Here is a 17,608-nt window from a genome sequence, read left to right as displayed (position 1 = left end):
GCTCCACCGGGCTCCACAGGCCTCCAGAGACAGCCCCGCTCCTGCCCTCATAAGGCTCTGGGTTAATAAACTACAGATTCCTGAAGCACTAGGTGCCAGTTATTTGTGTGTGCAGCTTTCCGAACAGCCTGTAAGAAACTCTTCAGGTCTGTGTCATGTAGAGAAAGGAACAGTCAAAGAATCAGTAAAAGCTGCCAGGATTCTGATTTATAATGTCATTTTAATAATTTTAATTTACATTTATTTAATAATTTTAGAGGGTTTGTGGATTTTTGTTTTTGTTTTTGTTTTTGTTTTTGTTTTTGTTTGAGAAAGAGTCTTACTTTGTAAAAATGGCTGGCCTTGAACTCATGGCAGCCCTCCTTCTTTGTATATGTTTACTCCCCACACTTGGCCAGAACAGGGGTGATTAAGGAATTACATTATCAGCATTGCTCCTCATGGTCTTTAAGAAACTTGAACGGGGTATTTGTTGTTCACTGTTGTTTCACCCCTAAATTCCTGGGGTTCTTTCTCACTTGATGTCTATCACAGAAGCTCTGGATTGAAAGAACTCAGTATAGTGTCAGCATTCTCCCATCAGAGAGAATGTCCATGGGTTGCATAGTGATATTTTCATAAATTGCTGCCTCCTAAACTGTGCTGGGATCTGAGTCTTGCAACAAGCTGAGTTTCAAAAGCTTCTAGCAAAACTGTTGCATGAGAGAAATTTATGGAAGAGGATTTGGAGGAAACCCAGGTAAAGTCACCTTCAAAATACACTTGCTCTGTTACTGTTTAAATTATATAATTAAAGGTGAGCCTGGACTTTTGTGCTTTACCATGCGTTTTATTTGGTTAGGCTGGCCCAGTTGCATGTTTGCAGTAAATGAGACTGCATCGGTTTGGCTAGTTTGATATATGCACTACTTATCTCTTAGACTACATTGTGACATGTTGCTATGTACTTACTGTTCTGATAAGAGGCCAGACAAGATGCTTTGGAGATGACTGCAAAGTACTGTCTCATAAAAAAAAAAAAAATAATAAATAAAATAAAAATCAATCAATAAATAAAGTAACAAAAAATCTTAGGGAAAAGTTCACTTCACTCCTAAGGTAAATTAACTACTACTTAGAGAATGTCAAGTGACTTGGGCAAGATCAGGTAGCTCAACCATTTGCCCCAGAGAGTTCCAGTTCATGTCACTTCCTTAGAAACCCTTCCCCCAAGAAAACTTTACCCTGCTCACCCACTGGCCAGTCGTACCGGACCTGCATATCACCTTTGGCTTAGTCAAAGAGGAAAGGCAGTAGTACATAGCCTTGCCCAGTTCTGGAGATACCATTCTATAATTTACCAAATAAGGGAACTTGGGGGTGGAAATGTAACTCAGTGGCAGAACATTTCCCCAGCATTCATAAGGCCTTGTGGTCAATTTCCAGGACTGCCAAGCGGGAGAAATTGTTCCAAGAGAATTTGGACTGCTTCCATCCATCCAGATTATTGTAGCAGGATCTCATCATGGAGGGGGTGTGATATCTGAATCAGTGCAGTAGGGTGTTAGGCTGCTGGTTTTTAAACTGGTGGCTATAGAGAGGGTATTGCTGGAATCTCAGTTTTAAATAAAAATTGAAACATTTCTATGAATTAAAAAAAATTGCAGTAATGACATTAGTAAAGGCTTCTGAGATTTGGCAGTGGAAAGGTCTTGATTTTGGCAGTGAGTGCTAAGAAGGAATGTCCCAGGAGCAGCCTTGCAGGAGGAAAGCAAAGGAAATTGCTTGAAGAGAGCCAGCCCAATCTTCAGAACTTCCCAGATTTATCCCAAATTGTTTCCTCAAGCTCCATCAATGGAGGGAATAAAGATACAAAAAGAAAACCTTTTGAAGACAAACCCCAGTTTTATGGCAGTCGATTTTAACAGATTTTTGTACCAAATACTCCATAGTCCACTAGGCACTTGATGGAAATTCCTGCCACCAACCTCATGTGGTATGTTTTATAATTAGGCAGTTTATTCCTTCCTTCCTTCCTTCCTTCCTTCCTTCCTTCCTTCCTTCCTTCCTTCTTTTCTTTCTTCCTTTCTTTCTATCTTCCTTTCTTTCCTTTCTCCCTTTCTTTCTTTCTTTCTTTTTTATTTTTTTTTAAGATTAAGGAACTGAAGCCTAGAGAGATGCAACATTTTTTTCTGTTGATTCCTGTAGCTCTAAGTTGTGGAACCAGTTCTTGCAGCCAGGTGTTGGAAGTCCAGGTTTCCTGAATGCAGGAGCTTTCGATAGAGATTTAGGTTTATGAAATGGTAGTGATCCAGGGATCAGCTTTGAACTTGGATTGAGGTTCATGGCCTTAGACAACAGTCTTACTCTAGGACTTCATCCAAAAAGTTAAAAGTGCTCTTGGGGGTCAGACACACTTTTCAGGGACTAATGCTTAGAAGACAAATAGTATTTCTAAGGAACTTAACAGGTTATAAAAATGAAAGAGCTTATAATTTACAGGCAGCAGAGAGCCTCAAAGGAAGGAACCAGAGCAGGGAGTTAGTGGCCTGGGACACTTGCTATTTAAGGGCATGCCTTTCACTTGAGGTGTTTGGTAGATGTCTGTATGTATGTATTACTAGTTACATATTCACAAGACAATGTGTCTACAAATAATGATGTTCAACTAAATGAGCCAAACGATAATCTTTACTGAAGCTCCTAGTGTGTCTTGAGTGTCCCGAGCCATCGACCATCATACTAAAGTGTGTGGTGTCTCCTGGGTGTCCTGAGCCATCAGCCGGCCCATGTTTCTGCGTGTCTTTGTGCAAAAAAAGAAAGGGAAGAATGAGTTCTTTGTGCTTGCTGGGGTAGGCGGCCAGGGTTGGTAGATCAGGTTCATGATTACATAAAGAAAAGACAGGTGACCCACTGGTGTGGTCACATTTCAACCAGGTCACTTTGTGGCCACTGAGAAGAAAACTCATGAGTAAGCAATAAGGATGAGAGTGACAACAAGGAGTTCCCCATGGGTGGCATTCGGGTCTCTCCACTACCCCAGGACCATTGTGGAGATAGAGGTTCAGCTGGGATGTGCTTTCTGGAAGTAGTTTCCCCAGCTTGACTTTCTGACTGGGGCAGGTTTATATGCATGTCATAAGGGATTCAGTGCTGTGGGCTGTGGTTAGGCAGACCCCTAAATATATTTGAGACCCCACAGTTAATCTACAGGGGCTAAAGAGGTGTTTCTGTAGTGGACACCTGTCTTAGTTAGGGTTTCTACTGCTGTGAAGAGACACCATGACCACGGCAACTCTTATAAAGGAAAACATTGAATCGGGCCATGTTTACAGTTCATAGGTTCAGTCCATTTTCCTTATGGCCAGTAGCATGTCACCATGCAGGCAGACGTGGTGCTGAGAGCTCTACATTGTATGGGTGACAGGAAGTCGACTGAGACACTGGGAGGTATTCTGAGCACAGGAAACCTCAAAGCCTGCCCCCCACAGTGATATACTTCCTCCCACAAGGCCAACAAAGCCATACCTTCTAAAAGTGCCACTCCCTATGAGATTATGGGTACCAATTACATTTGAACTACCACAATGCCATTTTTTTTTTTTTTTTTTTTTTTTTAGTTTACATTAATAACTTGATTTGAGGCATCCTTACAGTTGAGCTAGAGACTAGAGAGGAAGACACCAAAGGAATACAAAGTGTGTGTGTGTGTGTGTGTGTGTGTGTGTGTGTGTGTGTGTGTTAAAATAAGGGTATGCTTCCCCTGACCAACACGTGGTCAGGGAACTGAAGGCAGGAGGATCTGGAATTCAGGGCTAGCCTTGGCCATGCAGTAAATTTGTCTCACCCTTCCCCCACTCCGAAGCTGACAAACCTAAGTAGGAAGGAAGAAGTAATCATGTTCCTCAAATACTCAAGACAAAACACAAATAGGACTTGGGTTTTAAATGGACTTTAAGGTGAGCCCAGCTGTGCCCCAAAACCAAAGCCAGGTGTGGGGGCTGACTGACAGACTGAAGCCTGGTGACAAGTGCTCTGAGTTTGCACAGTGGGAGAATTTGGGGAGCTTTGTGAAGGTGAAGGTGGCACTTCATCCCAGGGGATTGGTATGCGTGGGAAGGATATATTTGGGGTGTTGGGGGAGCGAAGACTCAGCACGTGGAACCTTAAATCTGTCCTTGACAGGGTAAAACAGTAAGTAAGCCTTGATGAATTCAGGACAGTGCCAGAAGTGTGCATCCTGTTTTCCAGACGCCGAGGCTGATGTTCATGCCTTTGATATAAGCCAAGTCCAAATCTTCATTATTTCTGTCCTTTCTGACTATATACGTCTACATCTTTTATATTCTCGTTTCCTGTGGCTCCTTTGCCTCTTTAAATATTTGCAGCAGCTAGCATGTAGTTCCGTGTGGAAAAATCAGCTGCCATCATGAGAAGTGAGGCCAGAAAGGTGGGGCTTTCCCTTTGCAAGTAAAGCATTCTGGCTTTTGGAATTTCCCTGCAAATGACAGTTTTTAGTGTCCGAGTGGAATGGGTGGACGTTTGAGAGATGGGAAATGGGATTGAAAGCTCTTGGTAACAAACCTCGAGAAGTGCCATGCCAGTGTGATTGAGGGATTTGGAGTTTGCTTTGTGGGCGTGTGTTTGCTTTGATGAAAGATTTATTCCCAGCTATGTGTTCCTTTATAATAAGGATATGGCAAATGTAGCATGGAGAAAATCAGAGCAGCCCCTTTAAAATGTCTGCCTTCAGAAAAGATGAAATTGATGGTCTACCTTGATGTAGCAACTGCAAGCCAAGGAAGTGCCCACACCCCCTGAATCTTGAGGAACCAGACATATCCTGCTCAGTCAGGATCTCAATCTGTTGCCTGTTGAGATTTATACTTCTCATGAAAGTAGACGTTGCTGCCAAGGTATTTTTTTTTTCAAGAAGTTTTTAGTCATTTGTCATATGTTCTTAAAGATGCCTGAGTCACCACACCCCCACCCCACCACACACACACACACACACACACACCACGAGGGCCATTTAAAATCATGGTCTCTCTGTGACATACTAACCTTGGCCAGTCTCAGGCTAACCTCTTTTTGCAGAGACATGACTTAAAAATGTATGAGAGCTGGCTGATCCCATTGGGTGGAGATGGAAGACTCCAGTAAAGACCTGGAGAGAACTTGGGTAGGTTGTTGTCGGGCTGCATACTTTCCAGGTCTTGTCAGACTTTTTGAAACAGAGAATCTTCTTGCTGCCTGATCTCACCTTGTGTTAATTGGCCAGGTGCCATAACAAGGTGCTACAAGCCACAAGCTGGGTGGCCTAAACAACAGGAATTTACTGTCTGTCGGGTCTGGAGGCTGGAACATGTGGAGAAGGCTATGTGAGAGAGGCTGTTGTGTGCCTCTCCTGGACACTAGGGACCTTTGGCTTGTGGGCGTGTAGACTTCATCTTTGACATTCTTGCTGTTAGCGTTTTTGTCCACATTCCTAATTATGATAAGGACACCAGTTACATTGGATTAGAGCCCGCTCTGTTGACCTCATTTTAAACTAGGTTAATATGTAGGCTTTTTTTTTTTTTTTTTAATGTATAAACTACTTCTTAGTCTAAGTAAGGTAACATTCTGATGTGGAGGCTTTAGGACTTTAACATAAATATTCTGAACATGACAAGATTCAGCCTATAATACTTTTCTATTCTAGAATAGTTTTTAAAGTTCTCACCTCTGGTTTTATTTTTGGTTTTTTTTGGTGTTTTGAGACAAGGTTTCTCTGTGTAGCCCTGGCTGTTCTGGAACTTGCTCTGTAGACCAGGCTGACCACAAACTCAGAGATCCACCTGCCTCTGCCTCCCAAGTGCTGAGATTAAAGTCATGCACCCCACCCCCCCACCCGGCAGTTCCCACCTCTTTCCACTGAGTGCACATAGAGACCTTACCCTTCATCTTTGGGATGATTTTCAGTGTCTCAGAAGGAAGTAGGAACATGACAATATTGAAGTGAGTGTTCTGACATAATGGCTTAGAAATCAGAGTAAACATCTCTCTCTTTTTAAAAGGTGAGTGTGCGCGTGTGTGTGCGTGTGTGGTGTGTGTGTGTGTGTGTGTGTGTGTGTATCACATTTAAGTGGCCAGAGGCCAGAAAAGGGAGTTGAATTTCCTACAGGTAGTTGGAAGCTACTTGATGTAGGTGCTAGGAATTGAACTTGGATCCTCTGGAATAGCAGGAAGTTCCCTTAATCTCCTAGCCATCACTCTATCCCCCACATTTGAAAAAATTTTTAATTTCCCCCCCCCCCCCCATGTATATTGTGTGTCTGTCTGTGCACTTGTGTTCAGGTACCTGTTAGTGCACACCTGGAGGCCAGAGGTCAGTGACATAGGTGTTCATACCTTATTTATTTATTCATTTTTGACGCAGGGTTCCTCACTGGATCCAGAGCTTGCCAATTTGATGAGGTTGCTTAACTAGCAATCTTTCAGGATCCTCCTGTGCTCCCCACATTCTCCAGCGCTGGGGATATACATATGCTCTGCTGTTTCTGTCTTTTATATAATGCTGCAGACTCAGACTCGGTTTCTCATAATTGTGCAGCAAGTACTCATCCTACTAGGTCATCTCTCCGTCACAGAGTGGAAGCTTACTAGTTAACTGTTCATGTTCTAATGATGACAATGAGGAGCATTCTCATGTATTGCATATTCACCACCAGGTACAGGGACTGTGCCAAGTCCTTTGCATATGGCTTGTCATTTTGTCTTCAGATTCTGTCTAATGCATCTAATGATAGCATTTTCTGAGGAACTAAGGAAGGTTGAAAGTCACTTTTATGGCATGAGTCTCATATTGGAAAAATGGCAGGCTAGGAACTGGGTTTTTATTTACAGGATAGTTTGCTCTGCTTACACAGGGCATCGGCAGTTGTAAATTTTGAAAATGGGCCGGGGTAGAGCACTTGTCTAACATATGCAAGCCCTGGGTTCAATTCCCAGCAATACCCCTTCCTCAAAAGCAAACAAAACAAAACAAAACAAAACAAAACAAAACTGTCTAGTGATTTTGTACAAGTTTGTACATAGCAGTCAAGTCAAGTGCACCATTCATTGTCAGTGTCCTTACTTCCCCTGTGGTAGGTAAGATCTGGGGAAATTCTGGGCGGTTTGCTTGCTGAGAGCCCCATGTATCTCAGCTCAGCTTTGATGGGGAAGGGCAGATATTGCTTCTGCTATTACCTGGAGTCAGAGCTGCATCTCTGTGTGATGCTCCATGGCTGGCTTTGTGAGTCACAGCTTCAGCATTGCCCCAAACTGATTCTTCCTTAAGTCTGACACTCTCCAGCTGGAGACCGAAGTGAACTGCAGACCCTGACCTCTAAGCCTGGGAAAGTCTGAAAGTCCACCAAACAAAGGAGTCATCTGTGTCATTGTCTCTTATCTCTTTGTTATGAATTAATGACATGATCATTTTCAATGAGGGCTATTTGTCCACCTGCATGTTTTCTTGCTTGACAGATTCACTGTGTGATTTCTCCTTAGTGAGGAGACACCAGGAACTGCTTCTGAATCATAACTGTGGAGGTTATGAGTTGAGTCTCTGCCCAATGATCTTTGCTGTATAAAGGTGGATAGATTCATTCATATGGTGATGGGATAGCATTAGCCAAATATCCAGTGGTGTCTTTAAAAATGTTGGCCAGTTTTTACCCCCATGGAAAGGAGGAAGGGCCTTGCATCTGACTCACAGGATATGTCAGTTCCCATCATTACTGGGAATGCTTTCCCTGTTTTGGGAAGTGCTGCCTGAAAGTGTTTTTAGTTTGCTTTTTCCGTCTTCCTCAAAGTCCATTGAGCTGATGCCTTCAGCTCTTCCCTGGGCTGCGGGGGGTGGGGTGGGGTGGGGGGTGGGATGTGGGAGGATAGGGTGGGGTGGGAGTGGGGGGTGGGGGAGGGGGATGTGGTTGGGTATGGGGGGGCTGCTCTGCTGGGTGGTGTGCAGACAGAGCAAGAAAAAGATGGAAGAGCCCATCACTCTCCTGGATGCCTTTCCTTTAAAATGTGGTTCCCAATGCTCATTTTTTTTTGCCCCCCCGGGGGGGGGGGTTGGCACTTTTATACTCCACCTTTGTTTTTGGAGGGTTTTTGGCAAGTGTTAAATGCCAACTCATGAAATTGAAACTCATCCTTTGAAACATTCATTTATAATCAGGAAGCTGCAAGATCTTTCTGGAACCCACTGGATGTATTAATTAATGATGGGGTAATATGTTAATAAAAATGCCAAAATACAGTGGCTCTGTTTTCCTCTGAAGTGAAAGTTTCAAGCATCCAGAAGATCTGTAGCACAGTTCTCTGCACAGATTGCACTGGGCCCTAAACCATATTGTCCTTCTATTCCCTCTGAGGCTTCCCTGTGCCTGGCAGTAGCCACAGCCACTTGTGGCGCCTGAGCATTTGAAATGGTGCTGTTTTAAGTTGAAATGAACTAAAAGCAGATTTCAAAGACATCCAACCCTGCCCCAGCCTACTATGTCAAATATTTGTAAGGTTTCTTGTGTCATTTTAAAAAAATCTCTCAGTAGAGGCTATAGTTTTGACTGCTGTGTTTTAGAGACCAGTGAAATTTCATTTCATCTGCATCTGTTTAAGCTTTTTAATGGGGCTATCCCAAGTCCGTTTCTTTTTATTTGTTTATTGTGTGTGTGTGGGGGGGTGGTGAGAGGTGAGGGTGCACACAGTTACACCCATGCCATGGTATGAGTTTGGAGAGTGAGAGCCAGTTCCATCTTCCACCTCGTTGTGGGCTCTCTCATTGTTCCTGCCCTGTATACTCCAGGCTGTCTGGCTAGCATTTAGGCCATTGTCCTGCTTCTGCTTTCCAGTTTTGCCTTAGGAGTGCTGGGATTACAGCTACACAAGGCATTATATAGCTAGTGCTTTTTTCCACTAACCATCCCCCCTGGCTCCAGAACCTTTTCTGAATGGTGTAAGTCTTCCAACTTCCATGTTGGATAGTACTGTTCTGGGCTTGCTGGTTGTCTTGCATAGTCAACGTTTAAGTTTCAAAGAAAGCAAAGTGTAACATTTTCCTTTTTAAAAGATGTGGCTAAGGGAGTACCAGCCATTGCCCTCTTGTAAAACATTAGGGGAGGCAGGTGATCATATTTTCTGTCATTCACGAGACCAGCTGAGCCTCAAGGGGCAAAGGAGAATGGATATTAGAAACTGTTAACATCTCCATAGGCAGTTTCCACACTCTCATTTGAAACTTGAATATTCATGGTGTTCCAGAATGTTCTCAATCATTAGTGATTTCTCCAAGTTTTGAGTACTTTTGCAACTCAGACATAGCTCTAGGTTGCTACTTGTCTAATAGTGTTTGTTCTGTTGGTAGAAACATTGTAGCAGGCTGTTTCACATGAACGTATGTGCCTTTCCCAAGCTAGGAATGGAAATTCTTCAAGGATGTTATCAGCTGGAGACATTGGGTCTTCAGTCAAGTTTTTCCTTTAATGCTAGTAATATAGTGATTTAATTGATTTGATAAGGTGTGGATCTGCTTAAGTGTCATGTATGGTTATAATTTTGAGGTTTCTTCCACAGATGAGAAATAGTGTAATCTGACCTCACACCTCCATCGAAAAAGACAGGGAGTTGTGTTGTCTTCCAATTATGTATTATAAACTTAGCTTTACATTACCACATGTCTATGTATTCTGTCAGTGTATGTCTTAGTCAATGTCCTATTGCTGTAAAGAGATATCATGACCACAGCAACTCTTACAAATGAAAACATTTAATTGGGGCTGGCTTACAGATTTAGAGGTTTAGTTCATTATCAAAAATAATGGCAGGAAGCATGGTGACTTGCAGACAGACATGGTGCTGGAGAGGTAGCTGAGAATTCTACATCTGGATTGGCAGGCAGCAGAAATAGAGAGTGACACAGGGCCTGGCTTGAGCTTCTGAAACTTCAAAGCCCACCGCCATTGCTGCTCTTTCTCCAACATGGCCACATGTTCCCCAACAAGGCCACACCTCCTAATGACACTCCAGAAGCATTCAAATATATGAGCCTATGGGGGCTGTTCTTATTCAAACCACCACAACATGTAATGTATGAAATTGTGAAATCTGTGTTCTTAATTAGGTCAACAAGTTCCATCTGAACCTAGGTGACAGCTTAAGTCCCAAGTTGTGGCCCAGCATTCTGAGCAGAACTCTAGATTTGTTCCAAAATATCAATAAAAATAATTTTCACTTCCTAGACTTGTTTTGCTTTTGGCATACTCTGAGATTTAATTAGCTGTTCTGGTAGCCACATTGCCCTCTTCATTTGTATTGGGGTTATTATTAATCCTCTTCCCAGATGTTTCTTGACATTTCTTTTGATATATTTGTGCAGTCAGATAATTTTAACTCAAAATCAAGACATTTTGTTTATCCCACTTAAATTTTACTGTAGTAGTTAAGTTTGATAAATTTGGTTTTATATTACATGGATTTAGGCATTATTTTAAATTCTAGTTCTTATTATGGTCATCCACAGTCTTTGTAGACTTGCTCATTTAATTTAAATCTAAGTCACAAAAATTGTTGAGCAGCTGAGAGGCTCACCCTGTGTGTGTGTGTGTGTGTGTGAGTGAGAGAGAGAGAGAGAGAGAGACAGAGACAGAGAAGAGAGAGACAGAGAGACAGAGAGAAAAAGAGACTGAGAGATTGTGTGCATTTTTTTTTTTAAATACTAGATATTAAACCTAGGTCTGCCTCTTGCAAGCCAGGCAAGGTCTTTGCTACAGGGCCACATACCCTGACATCAATTTTTCTCCAGCTTTTAATCCATACTCTTTGGGGGTCCAGTTATACATCCTGTCCCCCTTTTTTTCTGTCCATGTCACTTTCAGATTCTCTGGTATCTGTGTGATATCGGTAATTTCCATAATTGCTCTGATACTTAATTTTCTCATCTTTAATTCATGAGAGACTGGTATCGCTTTTAAAGCAACATGAAGATTAAGATGAAACCTGGCACATAGTAAATTCAAGGTAAATCATAGCTCCTGGTGCCTAGCAGGATGCCTGGATTTTGTAGTTTCTCTATAGTTAGAAAGAGATGATGACCTAAAGGTGTTTATTGTCTAGTTGGGGGTCATATATGACTTTTGGCATTCAGGATAAACTCTGCAGTGTGGACAGCTGGCTATATAGGAGTTTGGGGAAAGCTTCATGGGAAAGATACATGAACTTGCTGCTGGACCAACTGGATTGGACGATAGAGGAATCCAATAATGGTGAGGTCTGGATGTCACAAGTAGAAGCAGAGTGAAGAGATTTAACTGAGGAGCGAGGCTTGTATGGGCAGCTAATAGGAAGTGGAGTTGCAAGGAGAGATAGGTGGCTCTGAGCAGTGTTGAAAGCCCAGGGTGGGGTGAGTTGAAGAATGAGGTTTTGACATGATGGTATTCTCACAGTAGAATGATTGGGGGTTTGGAGAAACTGTAACTGGAGAAAGGGGCCAGGCCTAAGGCCAAGGCTAGGGTGGTGGCTGCTGCTGGAAGGAAAGGATGGGATTTGAGTGGGTGTGGAGTGAAGAGCAGGGAGGGAGCCAGATTCTGGTTGATAATGCAAAGGAAGGTCTGTTCATGTTACCACACCCTGCCAGCCCAGGCTAAGTGCCCCTCATCACCTGAGAAATCTGGTGTGGGATTAATTTGGCCCTGGCCATCACTCAGCAATTTGGTGGAGCAAGCATTAGGAAATAGCAGCTGAAGGTGACACTATTCTACCCGAATAAGGAACGATTTAACAGTACAGTGAGTGCACTTTGTTGCCAAGTGTTAATCAAACAATTTCACTTTCAATTTGTTGACTACTCTGTATTCCAGAAGAGCTGTTCTTGTCCCATTTTTCCAGCCGAGGAGACTGCTGGGTAGAGAATTGATGTGCTGCTTTGATAGTGCTGGTGTAACAGACAAGAGTGGCTTAAACCTGCGGAGGTTTATCATGTCCCATTGTCTCTGTGTAGGGGGACTACACTGGCACTCTTCTGAGGATATGGTCCAGTTTCAGGCAGCTTGTCTCTGCTCTATTACTTACCTTCATTCCCAAACGCGCACACTGTGCATGTCTGTGCCCAGATTTCCCCTTCCTTAGGAAGTACACTATGCTGATTAAGGCCCACCTTGTGGATAATGGATTCCTTCTGTGCTGACCCTATTGCTCAGGGAGAGGACTTCAACAAGGGAATTCAACTCCTAACATTTATCTCAATCACCAAAGTCAAGTAGGAATTAGGACTTGTCACTGGGGTCTTGGCTTCAGGAGTCCCAGATAAAACAGCTGTGGCTTTGTACACTCTGAGGTACAGAGTACAATAATTCCAGCCAAGTCAGGGAAGGCCTGGGATTGAATTTCAAATTCCTCATTCCTACTGCCAGTGGCAACTGAAAGTTGATAATCCGGGGCAAACTTTGACCAAAACATGCTTTAGTGAGGCTTACCTGGCCAGCCCAGGATTACCAGTCTATAAAGCTTTGTTGCCAAAGATAAGAATGGGACGGAGAATATGGAAATCAAAGTGGTTAGACCTGTCGGGGGAAAGGTGGAGCAGAAAGAGGACTTAGGAGCACAGTGGGACCTGAGGCTTTTCAGGTAGCTTTCTGTTTGTAAAGTGACAAGGGGTGTGATTTCACCCTCTGAAGATGTGGGACATAGTTTCCCTTGGATGGTGGTTCCTGAATTTGAGATCTTGGGGGAATGTCTGAATGCTGGGAGATGGGTTGTATTTTGACCCACAGATGTCTGTTTCTGTGGATCTCTGTTTCAGCTGTATTTAGAAAGCTAACCAAACTGTTCGAAGATGGCAGGCAGGTGGGTTGTAGTGGCAGGTGGTAATCTTGGGATTGTGGAGTTATCATCCCAGCTGAATTCCTACAGCAGTTGCTATATTGGATGAATGACCAAAGTGTAGAATGAGATCACTGATAGTTCACAAACACCATGATCTGTGGGTGCTCACGTTTCTTCTTAAAATGAAAACCCACAAGTGTTCTCATGGAACCTCTTGGATCCTCTTTTATATATTACATTGCAATGAGTTGTTCTGAATTGTTTAGGAAGTGAAACATGAATACACATGCAACCCCATCTGTATATTTCCAGTACAGACACTTTCTAAATGTGTTCAGTTGAATCTGTGGATGTAGGACTCATGAATGAAAAGGGCAATTTCATCTGTGTTGTGCTATTACTCATTCAAATGATTGGAGAACTACAATACATTCGTTATCAATTTACACCTCATGTATACTAATTCAGTAGCCAGTTTTCTAGAGCCAGAGAGTCACCTAAATTTGGAGACCTGGAATATTGTCTGACATTTTTGTCTTATTGGTCATAAGAGAACCTGTCTGCCATTAATTCAAAACACTGCTTCATTGCTAGAAACATTGAGCAGTGCTCAGGTTCTGGCTTGGATTGGACAGTTGTCTAATTGTTTTCAATCTTACCTAAAAATTGAAGAAAAGTTTATTTTATGTGTATGAACATTTTGCATGCATGTATGTCTCTGCACCATGTACATGCCTGGTGCCCGTGAAAATCAAAAGAGGGCTTTGGATCTCTGGTACTGGAGTTATAGGTAGTTGTGAGCGGCCATGTGGGTTCTGAGAATCAAACCTGGGTCTTCTGCAAGAGCAAACAAATGCATTTCACCATTCAGCCAACCTTCTAGCCCTTCCAGCCCCATTTAAAGAACATTATAATAGTATTATTCAGCTCTTCTATTTGTGAGTTATTTAGCCTTAGTTTGTCAGAAGATTGTTGACCACTTTCCCCAGGTCTCCAGGGTGGTCAAGGAAGCCCCAAAGACAGATGCAGGATTCAGTTAATGAGGCACGTGTGTTTCCTGAGAGGCCTTCCTAATTCAGGCTTCCATCTTCCACAAACCTGTGCTTCCAAATAGCACTGTTGGCTTGGCCCTTTAATGAAAGCCCCGTTAAACAAATCCTAGAAAAAAGGGAGAGTTTGTTCTTGTATTTTTATTGCGCTGAAGAATTAAGAGTGACCCAGATATGGGAGGAACAGGCGAATTTATTACTACCCTGGAGAAAAATGTTCTGGTCATTCAAAGCAAGCTTACAAAATGCAATAGCCAGCAAAGTACTTACTAAGTGGAGAGAATTTGAATGACAAGGTTACATATTATATAATGACAACTGCATAAATTAAATGTGGTACATGCTATTTTTTTTTTTTTCACCGTAGAGAAATCTGTGGAAATAAGGATGGTCACAACTATTTCTATTGCAGAGTCACCATGGTGATTCTTTTAAATACAAAAAAATAGGAGGTACTAGTGTATTTGAAGTAAAAAAAATGGATTGAGAGAATTTTGGTTCTGTATATTACAGTCATTTAAAATGTTGCAGACATCTACAAAGCTGTTCCATGTGTTATTGAGAATAAAAGCAGATTCTAAATGTGTTTGTGATGGTTGGAAAAATATCTTCTTCTTAGAAAACACATACACACACACACAAACACAAACACACGCACATACACACACACATATAGACTTGAGAGGCCTTCCAAGGAGGATCTAAAATTTGTGAATTTGTGAAGATTCGGGTTACTTTAACATATGTACGTCTCAGGCTTTTTTTTTTTTTTTCCAAATGTTATAGGCCTTGGGTATAAGGCCTGAGGCTGCAGACTTGTTTGTCATGGGAAATCAGCCCAGGAGTGCCCTAGGCAAGCATACCAACTTGCACTAATGTCCTGGTGGGTAGTTTCTTGTCTTTGTCAAGCTTTATCTGTCTCCAAGGGTGATGCTCAGCACACCTGGGGAATTTGTCAGACTAGCAGAACACAACACTAAAAGTGTCAGGAGGCTAGACGTGGGAACATCTTTACATCACAAGTGTGAATCTTCATACTTCATGGTTCACTTGCATTGGCCATTGAGGGATCCATGGCCACTTTCCTGCCTTTCCACGCTTGAGTATTGTTTGACCTTCTTCAAACAGCAATGTTTGAGGATGTTGTCTACCATTTACTTACTGTGGTTTTATACCACTGATTTTAATGGGATAATGTCATTTAATGTCATTTTGGCCTTTGTGGCATGTGTATGCATGTTGGTGTTTTATGCTGTGTGTTCTCTTAGCATGGGAATGTAAGTGTTTTCCTCTGTTCATGCAGGGGAGTTGCCTTTCTTGGAACTCAGATTTATAACCACTTCCTTATTTTTGCAATGCCTCCTAATATACCTTTTAAAAAGGGACTTGACCTTCCCATAATCCAGTTTTCCTTGAAGTGTTAGATCCACTTAAGCAGTCTTGGCTTTCTGTGACCTATGGAATGTGAATGTCTCTCCATTATTGAAAGTTAACTGAACACAATGAAGATTTCTTACAAGGTAAACATGAGTATAATAGCAGTTAAATGTTTTCACTTAAATGCTTCACCCTCCTATTTGAAAGGCCTCTATTCAGAATGTAAATGTCCCAGGCTGAACAGTAGATTTGAGGTTTGTTAGGCACTTGCATTGAACTTTTGACTTCTTTTCTTTTCCTTTGTGAACACTAGGGATTGGGAACCCCCCATCGCTTTTGCAGGGGGACAATGCTGGGGATGGAATCCAGGGGCTTGAAATGTTAGGTGATTGTTCTATGGCTCAATTACACTTCTAGTCTTCCATTTGTTTGTTTGTTTCTTTCTTTTTCTTGAGACATGGTCTCACCCACATGACCTGGAACTCTGGATCCACCTGAATCTTGCCCAAGCACACAAGCCACCAAACCCAGCCCTACATTGACATCCTAAAGAGGATGCTTCCACAGTGGAGTTCTGGACCAGAAAGAAAACCTTCATTTTGGGACTCTGTTACATTGGCATTGGGCCTGTGATGTGATTGTTACATTATTTAATAGTATATATTTAAAAAAATGCTGATTGGTCTTGTTTACTCTTTGCTGTCTCCTGTTATTGCAGCAGAGTTTTTCTCTGCTTGAAGTCCTAGCTACCTGAGTAGTCTCCAGTTCATTCAGAAGTCAACCTTGAGTTTTGTACTATGGATTTCATTTTCCAAGAAATCTCTTTTCATTCAATAAGAGATTTTTGCCTTAACAAGAGCCACTAATGGCTCAGTCAAAACCATCAAAATCCCCATCTCTCACATCAGATATTCAATTATAGACTATTTAGGGTTGATAAATACCTGAGCCACAAGGGTAGAGAGGCTGGCTCAACATGTATTATTGACTTCTGGATTGCGTCAGAGCTTGGCACATACCATTGACAGAACATCAGCTATATTTATTGACCCAAGCCCTGCCAGTTACTTATTCCTGACTCCTGCTAGTTGGTTTGCCTCCCTGGGTTCCCACATGAGTAAATGAGGTGCTCTCAGAAGTCTCATTAAAGTTTTAGGACATGCATTTCCTGTTGAATTCTCTTTTCAGCTCCCTCGGCTCCCATCCACCTTTGCACTCACTGGTAATTGCTTCATGAAGAAGGTACGGAAGTAGTGTATTTATCTTTACTAGAGCTATGCAGAATCCCAGAGGCATCTGGAAAAGGGAAACACACATCTTAAATGAAGCATGTTCAAGTCAGTCCAGCCTGTAGTCAGAATGTCTCGTCTTTTTAGTCCATGACTGGTCTTGGAATTATTACTACTTAAGAACAGGAAAAGAAAGCCTCTGGCCCTGTGGTAAGAATGATTATCATAACTGGCCTTTGAAATATACATGCCTTCTTTTCTACATTGCCTTAAGCACAAAGCAGAGCTGTGGACAGGAAATCCTGAAGCTCTGATTTCTAGAGTTCTCCCTCCCTTCATTCCCACCTCCCCCCCTCTCCCTCCTATTTCCCTCCCTCCCTTCTCTCTCTCTCTCTCTCTCTCTCTCTCTCTCTCTCTCTCTCTCTCTCTTTTTAATTTTTATTTTCAGTGCTGGAGACTAAGCTGAGAACTCAGGGTCTTGCATTTGCTGGCAAGTGCACTAATGCCTTGCCACTCTCTAAGGAAAAATAAACCTTGAAAAATGTCAAAAGAGAGATTGATAGGAAAAACAGAATTGGGTGTGACGGGGACTCGTTCTTTATGTCTTTATATGGGTTACAAGATTGTATTGTGTCCAAAGTAGAGTCTTATCAAGCAGTTAGGTAGTATGAAAGCTAAGGAGCTTCTGAATTTTAGCTAGTTATAATTGAAGACTTAATATACTCTTTGGAGGCACATTTGAAATGATGGAATTGCCAAGTATGAAGAAATTTAATGTTTTGAAGAAATCTGCAGGGAATGGAGAGTAGTTAAGAGCACTTATTGCCCTTCCAGAGTCATTCGATCCCCAGCACCTACGATAGTCTGGTCATAGCTGTTCACAGCACTGGCTCTAGGCGGCCCACGGCCTCTGACCTCCTCATGTATCTGCTGCATTATGTGCACATTCCCATGTGCAGACACACATACCTACACATAATTAAAGTAATAAAAATAAATATTGACAGTATATTCATCTCAGCCATTAAACAGTTGCCCATTATTAGCCTACCCCTTTGCCTAAAATATAACAAAGGAAAAGAGGAGAAAACATTTTTCTCTTAAAATTATGTAGATCGGGTCTCAGGG

At 42.2% G+C, this 17,608-nt stretch overlaps 1 protein-coding gene across 2 annotated transcripts in view; it reads left to right on the top strand.

Annotated features, from left to right (window-relative positions):
• The window catches only part of Rai14 (retinoic acid induced 14), a 133,047-nt gene that overhangs the window by 22,922 nt on the left and 92,517 nt on the right, over positions 1 to 17,608 (top strand). The gene's annotated exons all lie outside the window — the stretch shown is intronic.

Source organism: Phodopus roborovskii, unplaced genomic scaffold (assembly GCF_943737965.1).
Source record: "Phodopus roborovskii unplaced genomic scaffold, PHOROB, whole genome shotgun sequence".
Classification (NCBI taxonomy): Eukaryota; Metazoa; Chordata; class Mammalia; order Rodentia; family Cricetidae; genus Phodopus; species Phodopus roborovskii.
The sequence above is the reverse complement of the archived record's forward strand: the minus strand, read 5'-3'. Positions and strand labels throughout refer to the sequence as shown.